A 9,486-nucleotide genomic window follows, 5' to 3' on the forward strand; every position below is an offset into this window, starting at 1 on the left:
CGAGGGGGAGCGTGTCATGGCTCTCGAGTCATGGTAGGGGAATCGCGACTCAACACATTTTGAGGCACTCTCGAGATCTTTCTCGAGTCACGGCAGAAAACCCAGGGGTCCCTCGACTTGTGCCTGTGACCTCACGGAGCTTCTTTTTGTGCCTCTGAGAACTCAGGGATACTGTGGAGTTGGTAGGGGCCTGTCGGGACTCCACTGGTTGTGGTGCAATGGAAGAGGGCTTCGTCTCGAGTGGACGCAGGAACCTCAGGCTTGCTCTCCGTTTCTGACTCGGATCCCATGGTCCCTGCAGAATAGGGACAAGAGAGTCACACCTAGTCTTCTGTTGAGGAATGGACCTTCGTTTGCCTTTCGAGTTGTTTACAGGGTGACAGGCCACTTGTCGAAATGTCTGTGGGACCTGCGGGTTTTTCTGGACGATGCACGCGGGTGTCAGTGCCCCTTCGTGTTGTGCCTTCATCCACAGGTTTGCCTTCAAAGAGGTGTGCTGGCATCGGTTTCTTTTCAAGAGTGGACCGTGAAATTGGGGTCTTTCGACATGTGGCACCACCCACGAGGCTATGTCTCGAACTTCCTCATGAGACCGGCCTCATCCTGAGGTGCGCCCGGAAGGTCGGGAACCCCTTGCAGACAGAGAAGGGGAGTCGACCCTCCTGTCGCAATCAGGAGAGGAGAAGGGTCTCAGATGAAGTGGTGCCGGGAACCTCGGTGTTCCCCTTGTGCCGGGGTCCAGCCCCAGCTGATCCAGGGTATTCGAAGGAGAGACGGCTAGGCGAGGGTCGGGGAACAACTGCTTAATTAAACGTTAATTAAGGATATAAAGAGTAATGGAATAAGGATAGCTCAGTAGGAAAATTCAGTGGAGAAAAGAGGCTGAGTAGCTTGGTTTACGCGGGGGACCAATAAAACTTCAAGACAAGAAGCTTGCACCACTTACGTAGGCCGCAGGCGTCCTTCCGTTCTCCCGAAGGAGAGGAGACACTGAGGCCTCCCCGGTCGGATCTTAGAAGCCCAGGCATAATTAGTAAGCATGGTGGGTTCCGCGCTCCAGATGGAGACTCAACCAGAGTGAGAGAGAGAGAGAGACATGGGGAGACCAGTCTTTCGAGGAACTGATCCCAATTCTTTATTTTCCATGGTCTACTTTTATACACTGAGGTGTTATGCAAAAGTCACGCGGGGTCAGCAGTCCTGACTTTTATCAAAGTCAGGTGCTTCATACAAATGTATACAGAGGTCTTAGGGGTGTTACATCATCTTCTGGCCAGGGGGCCTGCTGACAATTTACGACCCTCTCCTTGTGACAGCGGTCAGTCAACCAGGACACTTATTTCTCCAGGGGTGATTATTCTTAAAACAGACGCCACCCAAATAAAGTTACATTCCTATAGGGTGAGGGTGTAGTGGGTTTTAGTTAAGGAAAGAATTTACTTAGCCTAAGGTCTAACGTGATTTATATCAAAGGTTAATACTTATGTCTTCTATATATTCATTAATGTGTATAAGGGCAGGGGATGTGGAGACTTAGCAGTAAACATTGGCTCAACAAATGAAAAACCCTTCACCAATACGATTTCTAATCAGCCCATTATACTTATACTAATAATTTTCTAACTTTTCTAAGGAACCTGTTTTTAGAAGGTTTAAAGCATCTCGTGCCTCTCATGGTTGGGAGGCTGTGAGCAATCACATGTGGCCGGACAAGCCTGTCAGGCAGGCTAGAGAAACTTCAGAGGAGTTTGTAGGTTAAAACACTCTTGTCACGCCCAGGGGTTTTTATCAACTGGAGCTTTAAGTTAACTCCTTCTCCGAAAGAGGTGGTGGGGGACAGCCCCCCGTAAAGTCAGAGGTGTAGGTGAGAGCACAAAGTAGTAAAGTAGGCAGGCTCTGGTTATGGGGGTAGATGCTCGAGGATTTCCAGGGGGACTCCTGAGGCTCGATCCCGCCTTTGCGTATGCCGAGCCTCCTTCCTCATGACCTTTGCCATGGGCGGAGTGCCTCATGCCGGCCCCCAACATCTCCCCCTTTTTTATTTCTTAAAACAGCCAGATGCAGCTCAGTCGCGAGCTTCTGAATGTTCTGCCGAAGAATCCTGACAATACAAGGAAGAATGATTATGAGAAGATTAGACAGAATGTTTTTTCCAGAAATTAAGTTAGAGAAGGTGTGAAAAAAGTCATTAGCTGCTCCAGCGGTGGTAAAATCCAGTCGAGAGTGTTCCAAGGTCTGTATTTGATTATGAAGTTTCCCTAAGTCCAGGCCAATATCAGAACTATTCCAAACACCTGAGATATGATTTTTAATCTTTTCCCATTCATAATCTGTCTCGTTTACCTTCAAAGATGTCACGCATATCCACCTGTAATCAGTGTGGCATGTCAAAGCCATCTTCACCTTTAAAGCCTGTAACTCAGTCCCAATATGCATAATTGCTTCTTCTAAGGCGTCTACTCTCATCTCTAATTTCCTATCTATAGCTTCCTGAGTTGCTAGAGTTAAAGAGACATTTTTAGACATAGTATCAACATATTGGGCAGTATGCACTTGTTGAGTCAATGATATTGCTGCCGCAGTAACAGAACTAATTGCTGCTATTAAAGCTGATATTCCTAAAATAAGTAGGCCCACAAACCGTCGCGATCGCATTAAATCCTGTAGTTGCTGTAACACGGCAAGACCATAGCTATTATATAGGCACCATAAGATAGGATGGGCATTGTAACACCACAAAGGAGCAAACATTACATTGAGGGTTTAAACAAGATGAAAGCATACATTGTTCACAAGTTACCACGTTAGGTCCACCTGAATAATTCATGAATACATTAAGTTTGTTGGAGTCATTAGTAAAAAGGAAAACATAAGGCGAGGGTAGACAAGCTAAAACAGAATAAGTAGAATTATTTTTTGGTTGGAGTTCACGCTGCAGCAGCCCTGTCAGTCTCGCTGGGATCTCGATGTTTATCTTGTCTCCCCTGCTGGCGGGCGCCGCGCTGGTCTGGATGGCACTTTGCGGGTGCGCTCTCCTCTCTGGCCCTCACTTGCTGCACAAACTTCTTTGCTCTAGGTCGTGGGGTGCAGCGAGGAGGGTGCAGGGCGAGGCTGGAAGTGCGGAGGCGAGAGCTGCCTGGTGGGCGGGGCGAGCAAGCGCGTGCCTCGAACCTGGCCTGTCTGGAACCCAAATTGGTGAATCTGCGTCCTCTGGAAAAATACAAGCACATCCTCGACCGCTAGTTAATAATGGGTCAGGACCCTCCCATTGTCCTGAGAAGAGGTCCTTCCATTTGAATAATGGTTTTGCATTTAATTGCTCTAGGCACCAATGACGAAGCATTGCAGTAGTTCCAGCCAGATTAGTATTTAGAATATTTATTACGAAAAGAGCATGTTTGATGGGGAGATTTGATGGGAAGAGCTATACTTAAACTCCCCTTCTTTTAGTTTTTGAATTTGGATTTTTAATGTTTGATGCGCTCTTTCAACAATGGCCTGTCCCTGGGGATTATAAGGGATGACAGTATTATGTTTAATTTGAAACTTTATACAAAATTCCTGAAAAGACTTAGAAGTGTAAGCAGGAGCGTTGTCAGTTTTTTAGAGCTTTTGGCAGGCCCAAATATGAAAAACAAGTAAAGAGATGTTGTATCACATCTTTAACTACTTCCCCTGTACGAGCAGTTGCAATAATAACGTGAGAAAAGGTATCTACAGTTACATGAACAAAGGACAGTTTTCCAAATGAAGAGACATGAGTTAACATCCATTTGCCAGAGTACGTTAGGTTTGAGACCGCAAGGATTAACTCCCATAGGTAAACTATTATAAACAGTGGGGCAGTGTAAGCAAGAGCGCACAATCTCCCTAGCAGTTTCTCTGGGAATTTGGAATTGATATCTTAAAGCAGTAGCATATTGATGATGAAGTGAGTGAGAGGCTCTGGCCTCCTCAATCACAGTAGCCACTGTATTTCTGGTTAACAAGTCAGCCAAATCATTAAAGGCATTTAAAGGGCCGGGCAAACCGGAATGAGCCCAAATGTGTCCAATAAAAAATATTTTCTTTCTTTTCTAAATTTGTTGCTGTAAATTACTTAACAAATGAAATATGGTAGTTTTATTTTCAGGCAAAACTGCTGTTTCAATGTGTGGAAACAACCTGACAATATACTGAGAATCAGAGTAAAGATTAAATTCCTCATCTGCAAACATAGCAAAAGCCTCTATGACTGCTGTTATTTCAGCTCTTTGACCTGAAGTTTCCCATGTTTCTAAAACCTTTTGGTGATTTTTAGTGACTATGGAGGCTTTACCATTTGCTGACCCATCAGTAAAAACTATCTGGGCATTTGGAATAGGAGATTGTTTACATCTGACAGGAAAAATAACTGGATGTCTGGATATAAAATTCAACAAAACATGTGAAGGTAAATGATGCAAAAATTTGACCAAAATAGTTTCCTATAGCAATCTGCCAATTTTCAAACATTAGAAGAGCATCAAGTTGTTTCTTATTATATGGAATTACAATTTCTGATGTCTCTTTACCAAATAATTTAATGTTCCGCTTTTTTCTTTTAATATCAAAGTAGCTATCAATCCTGGATAAGAAGCCACTACTTTTTTAGTTTGAGCGGGAAGATGGACCCACTCTAGGGGGGCCGTTTTGCCATAAAACCAATTTTTTGTCTGGCTACCCCAATTACACCTATGGGGGTTTTATGGTAAAAGAATTGTCAAGCAGTTGTCAATTTAATTTTTTAAATTTTTAAAATTTACATTTTAACAACATAAATTTAGGGATATGTTAATTTAGGTCTAATGTTTAGTTTAGGTCTCTGTATAAATTTAAATAACAAATGTATAAACTCCTTATCTCATTTTGGTATATAGATATGCCTAAATGCAAAATGTATTTATATATGTATTTATATATGGCAACAAGTATAAACTTATTGACATCTAATATATATAAATCAATATACTTGAATTAATCTTTATAATTATTAATTAATATATATTAAAGCAATACAATACGTACACAGCTAATACCAACACAAACCAATGTACTGCAATAATATATGTCACACATATATAATATAATTATACAGTATATAGAACATATATCATCACAGCATCAATCCATACCAATTAATATCAGCCACACACACATTATATTACTGCAATATACATTTAATTATACAGTATATATATAATATGCATATATAGTATACATTTTAATTTATATACAAATTAGTTAAGTATAGATCTATAAATAGAATTATGTATACCCATATCTAATTAGGCAAACTGCAATTAGGCAAATATATTTATATTATGTATTTATAATAATAATATATATAGTATTGTTAATTGTACCCGCCTGTTGATAACTAAGAAATTGAGAAAACCCTTCTCTGAGTATTTCCTATTTGAGACAGCACGTCCCTCTCCCATAGGGTAAAGGAGAGCATAGGAACTACATAGGGTTGGAAAGTTTCACAGGTATCTTTAAACTGCCAATCTAACATTTTTGAACTTTTAACTACTATGGGGGCTTGAGGGCAAATGAAACAAAATTTGACCCGTGAAATCTATCAGGGCAACTTGCCAATCATCACTATTTTGTAAAAGACTTGCAGTTGATCCTTATTGAATGGAATTACTATATTTGTTACTTCTTTTTGTAAAAAGTTCCACACTTCTTTTTTCCTCCTTTTATAATTAATTGTGCCACCAAGCTGGGATAAGATAAAACTATTTTTCTTGGGGTCACTGGTAGATGGAACCAACAGGCCTTTTTGTCACAAGCACCCTGTAGGTGTATGTTTTGTGGCAAGAATAATTTAATCTCATCTTTTGGTATTATTAATCCTAATTAACTGATCATTTAAAGTCTCATCTACTTTAACAAGAGCTGTCTCTGTCTCGTTAGTCAACTTTTTCTTAGAACTGGAATTAGGATCGCTTTTTAAGTAATCAAACAAAGGCTTTAAATCTGCAGTAGTCAGTTTTAAATGTGGGCGTATCCAATTAATGTCCCCTAATAATTTTTGGAAATCATTTAAAGTTAGTAAACAATCTCTCCGCTTCAAAGGGGCAGTTTTTAAAACTTTTGGCAGACTTAAATATGAGAAGCAAGTAAAGAGGTGTTGTACAACATCTTTATAAGCTTCTCCAATTATCGTTTTGTAAACTAAATCTGGTCAATAGCTTTTTATATGACAAGCAACCATCTAATCTTTGCTTGAATACTTCCAGCAATGGGGAACTCACTACTCCTCAAGGTTTTAAACTCTCCCTCACCCTTTTTTCTACAGCATTCCCACCCTGCATACCACTTTCTCTAATCTCACCAACTCATTTTCAGTAGTATACGTGGGCCAGGAACTGGGCCAGTTTTTTCCAGCAATGTTAAGAGATGTCTGTTCTTGTGTCTAATAGCCCTGACATTTTATTTTCTTGAATTAAAAGATCTTTTAAAGGCCTTGGAGCTGTAATTTCCTGCACCCAAAAAGCTAGATCACTAAATCCAAATACTCTGTGGCTCCTACCCTGAGAAGTCAAGTTTTTTCCTGTCTGATACTAAGGTAAAAGCAAAAGCTGTGTTAATGTTTGACCTTTATTAATTTGCACAGTTTTAGTAGGCGGTGGGGTCAAAATTTTAATTTCTCAATATAATCAGAATCTACTACACCGTGCACCACCGAAATTTTTTGAAAAGAAAGCGAGCTACGCCCTAGCACAAGTCCTACAATGCCCTCAGGTAGGGGGCCAGCCACTCCCATTGGAATTGGAGTAACCGGCTTGTCAAGGGTTAATATTGTTGCTAAATCCCCTTACCTTTCTGCTTTTCTCTTAGCCTGGGTGATACCCCCCTGAGGGGGTTTTCTCCAAGGAGCACCTTTGCATATTGTGCATGCAGTCTGTTTTAAAAGCTCCACTGTTTAAAAAACTTTTTATCTTTTTCAGGCTTAGGCAACACTTTGAGAGGCTTTGGGGGCAAAGTGGGGAACTCTTGGGCCCTGGAAGGCGCAAACGGAGGCGGCGGCTATCGCCCCAAATCAGAAAGTGGTGGATAAGTTTTTTTTTAAAGTTTGCGCAGAGGGGGAGGTAGCTCGCCAGGGCGTCAGGCCACAGTGTCCTCTAAGTCCTCTCCTCTCTCCTCTGCTGATTTTTTTTTTTTTTCCTTCTTCTCTAAATCTTTCTCAAGTTTTCTTTCCCTCACTCTATCTTTTTTCCTTCCTCTTCTCTTCTCTTTTACTTTCTATCATTTCCTTCCTGTTTCCCTCTTTCATTCCCCCTTTTTCCTTCTTACTTTATTTCTCTCTCTCCCCCTCTCTTTCTCTCTGTATCTCTTTTTCTAACTTCCTTTTTTCCTTTTTCTATCTTGCTGCATTCCCTGATTCCTTATTTCTCCGTTCCTCTCTCCTTTTCACTCTTTAGTTCTTTTTTTATCTTTAGATCTTTCTCTGTTTTCTTTCCTTTTTTCTTTTTCACTTTTTTCTTTTTCTCTTTTTTTTTTTTTTTTTGCTTGGGTGAGGCCCCCCTGAGGGGGTTTTTTGCAAGGAGCAGGCTCTGTATATTGTGTATTCTTTAAAAGCTCCTTTGTTTAAAAGAAAACTTTTAATCTTGTTCAACCTTAGGCAATGCTCTGGGAGGCTTTGGATGTAAACTGGGGAATTCTTAGGCCCTGGGAGGTGCAAGCGGAGGTGGAGTAGTCGCCTTAAATCAGAAATTGTTGGATAAATTTTTAAAGGTTTGTGTAGAGGGAGAGGGGGCTCACCAGGGCGCCCGGCCGCAGCGTCCTGTAAGCTCTCTCACTCCTCGGGAGGTAGAGCACAGTCTCCCTCCTTTTCCTCATCAATGGCAGAAAATATGATCTGCACAGAAGGTGGAGACCCACTATCATCCACCGCGATAGCCTCTCCCATAGGTTATCCCACAGCCTCATGACGAGGGTCCAGAACATTTTTAATCATATTTATAGGATAAGTTTTTAGTTGTTTTTTTTTTTTACCTTCACCCAAGTATCTAAATTAACAGTACCCTCTTTAAGTTTCAAGATTACTTGTATAAAGAGTTGCCATTCTTAGTTTCAGTGTTAACCATGTCAGAAAGTTAAGTATAATAGACAATTTTGCTTTTAGCTATCAAAAGATCAGGCCTTTCTTGTCAGCCTTTTTAGAAACCGTTTTTTCTCTCTAACTCTTCAGCACTTTCAACACTTCCCACTCCTCTCGCCCTGTCTATCCTACAGGGGGGTCCGCGGCACCCTTGAGTGGGGTCCTAGCCGTCCCGAACTGGAAGAACAATTGGGCTGATGACCCAGATTGTCCCGGGGGGGGGAACAGAAGGCTGATGACCCAAACTGTTCCGAGGGAGGAGCAGTAGAGCTGATGACCCAAACTGCTCCGTGGGGGAACAAGAGAGCTGATGACCCAGTTGTTCCGAGAATGGGGGAGCAATAGAGCTGATGACCCTAATTGCAGGGAGCTTACCTTGGAATATCCTGTCTCGGGCGCCACCTGCCGGGGTCCAGCCCCAGCTGATCCAGGGTATTCGAAGGAGAGACGGCTAGGCGAGGGTCGGGGAACAACTGCTTAATTAAACGTTAATTAAGGATATAAAGAGTAATGGAATAAGGATAGCTCAGTAGGAAAATTCAGTGGAGAAAAGAGGCTGAGTAGCTTGGTTTACGCGGGGGACCAATAAAACTTCAAGACAAGAAGCTTGCACCACTTACGTAGGCCGCAGGCGTCCTTCCATTCTCCCGAAGGAGAGGAGACACTGAGGCCTCCCCGGTCGGATCTTAGAAGCCCAGGCATAATTAGTAAGCATGGTGGGTTCCGCGCTCCAGATGGAGACTCAACCAGAGTGAGAGAGAGAGAGAGACATGGGGAGACCAGTCTTTCGAGGAACTGATCCCAATTCTTTATTTTCCATGGTCTACTTTTATACACTGAGGTGTTATGCAAAAGTCACGCGGGGTCAGCAGTCCTGACTTTTATCAAAGTCAGGTGCTTCATACAAATGTATACAGAGGTCTTAGGGGTGTTACATCATCTTCTGGCCAGGGGGCCTGCTGACAATTTACGACCCTCTCCTTGTGACAGCGGTCAGTCAACCAGGACACTTATTTCTCCAGGGGTGATTATTCTTAAAACAGACGCCACCCAAATAAAGTTACATTCCTATAGGGTGAGGGTGTAGTGGGTTTTAGTTAAGGAAAGAATTTACTTAGCCTAAGGTCTAACGTGATTAATATCAAAGGTTAATACTTATGTCTTCTATATATTCATTAATGTGTATAAGGGCAGGGGATGTGGAGACTTAGCAGTAAACATTGGCTCAACAAATGAAAAACCCTTCACCAATACGATTTCTAATCAGCCCATTATACTTATACTAATAATTTTCTAACTTTTCTAAGGAACCTGTTTTTAGAAGGTTTAAAGCATCTCGTGCCTCTCATGGTTGG

The 9,486-nt window shown here is 41.8% G+C and overlaps 1 long non-coding RNA gene across 1 annotated transcript; it reads right to left on the reverse strand.

Annotated features, from left to right (window-relative positions):
• Positions 1–2,284: 2,284 nt before the first annotated feature.
• Positions 2,285–9,280, reverse strand: LOC129640708 (uncharacterized). Its single transcript, XR_008708921.1, has 2 exons — positions 8,507–9,280; positions 2,285–3,210 (listed from the first exon to the last, which is right to left on the reverse strand). It is a non-coding gene; the product is annotated as an uncharacterized LOC129640708 (long non-coding RNA).
• Between the last annotated feature and the right edge of the window lie 206 nt (positions 9,281–9,486).

This window comes from Bubalus kerabau, unplaced genomic scaffold (genome assembly GCF_029407905.1).
Source record: "Bubalus kerabau isolate K-KA32 ecotype Philippines breed swamp buffalo unplaced genomic scaffold, PCC_UOA_SB_1v2 scaffold_36, whole genome shotgun sequence".
In the NCBI taxonomy this organism is placed as follows: Eukaryota; Metazoa; Chordata; class Mammalia; order Artiodactyla; family Bovidae; genus Bubalus; species Bubalus kerabau.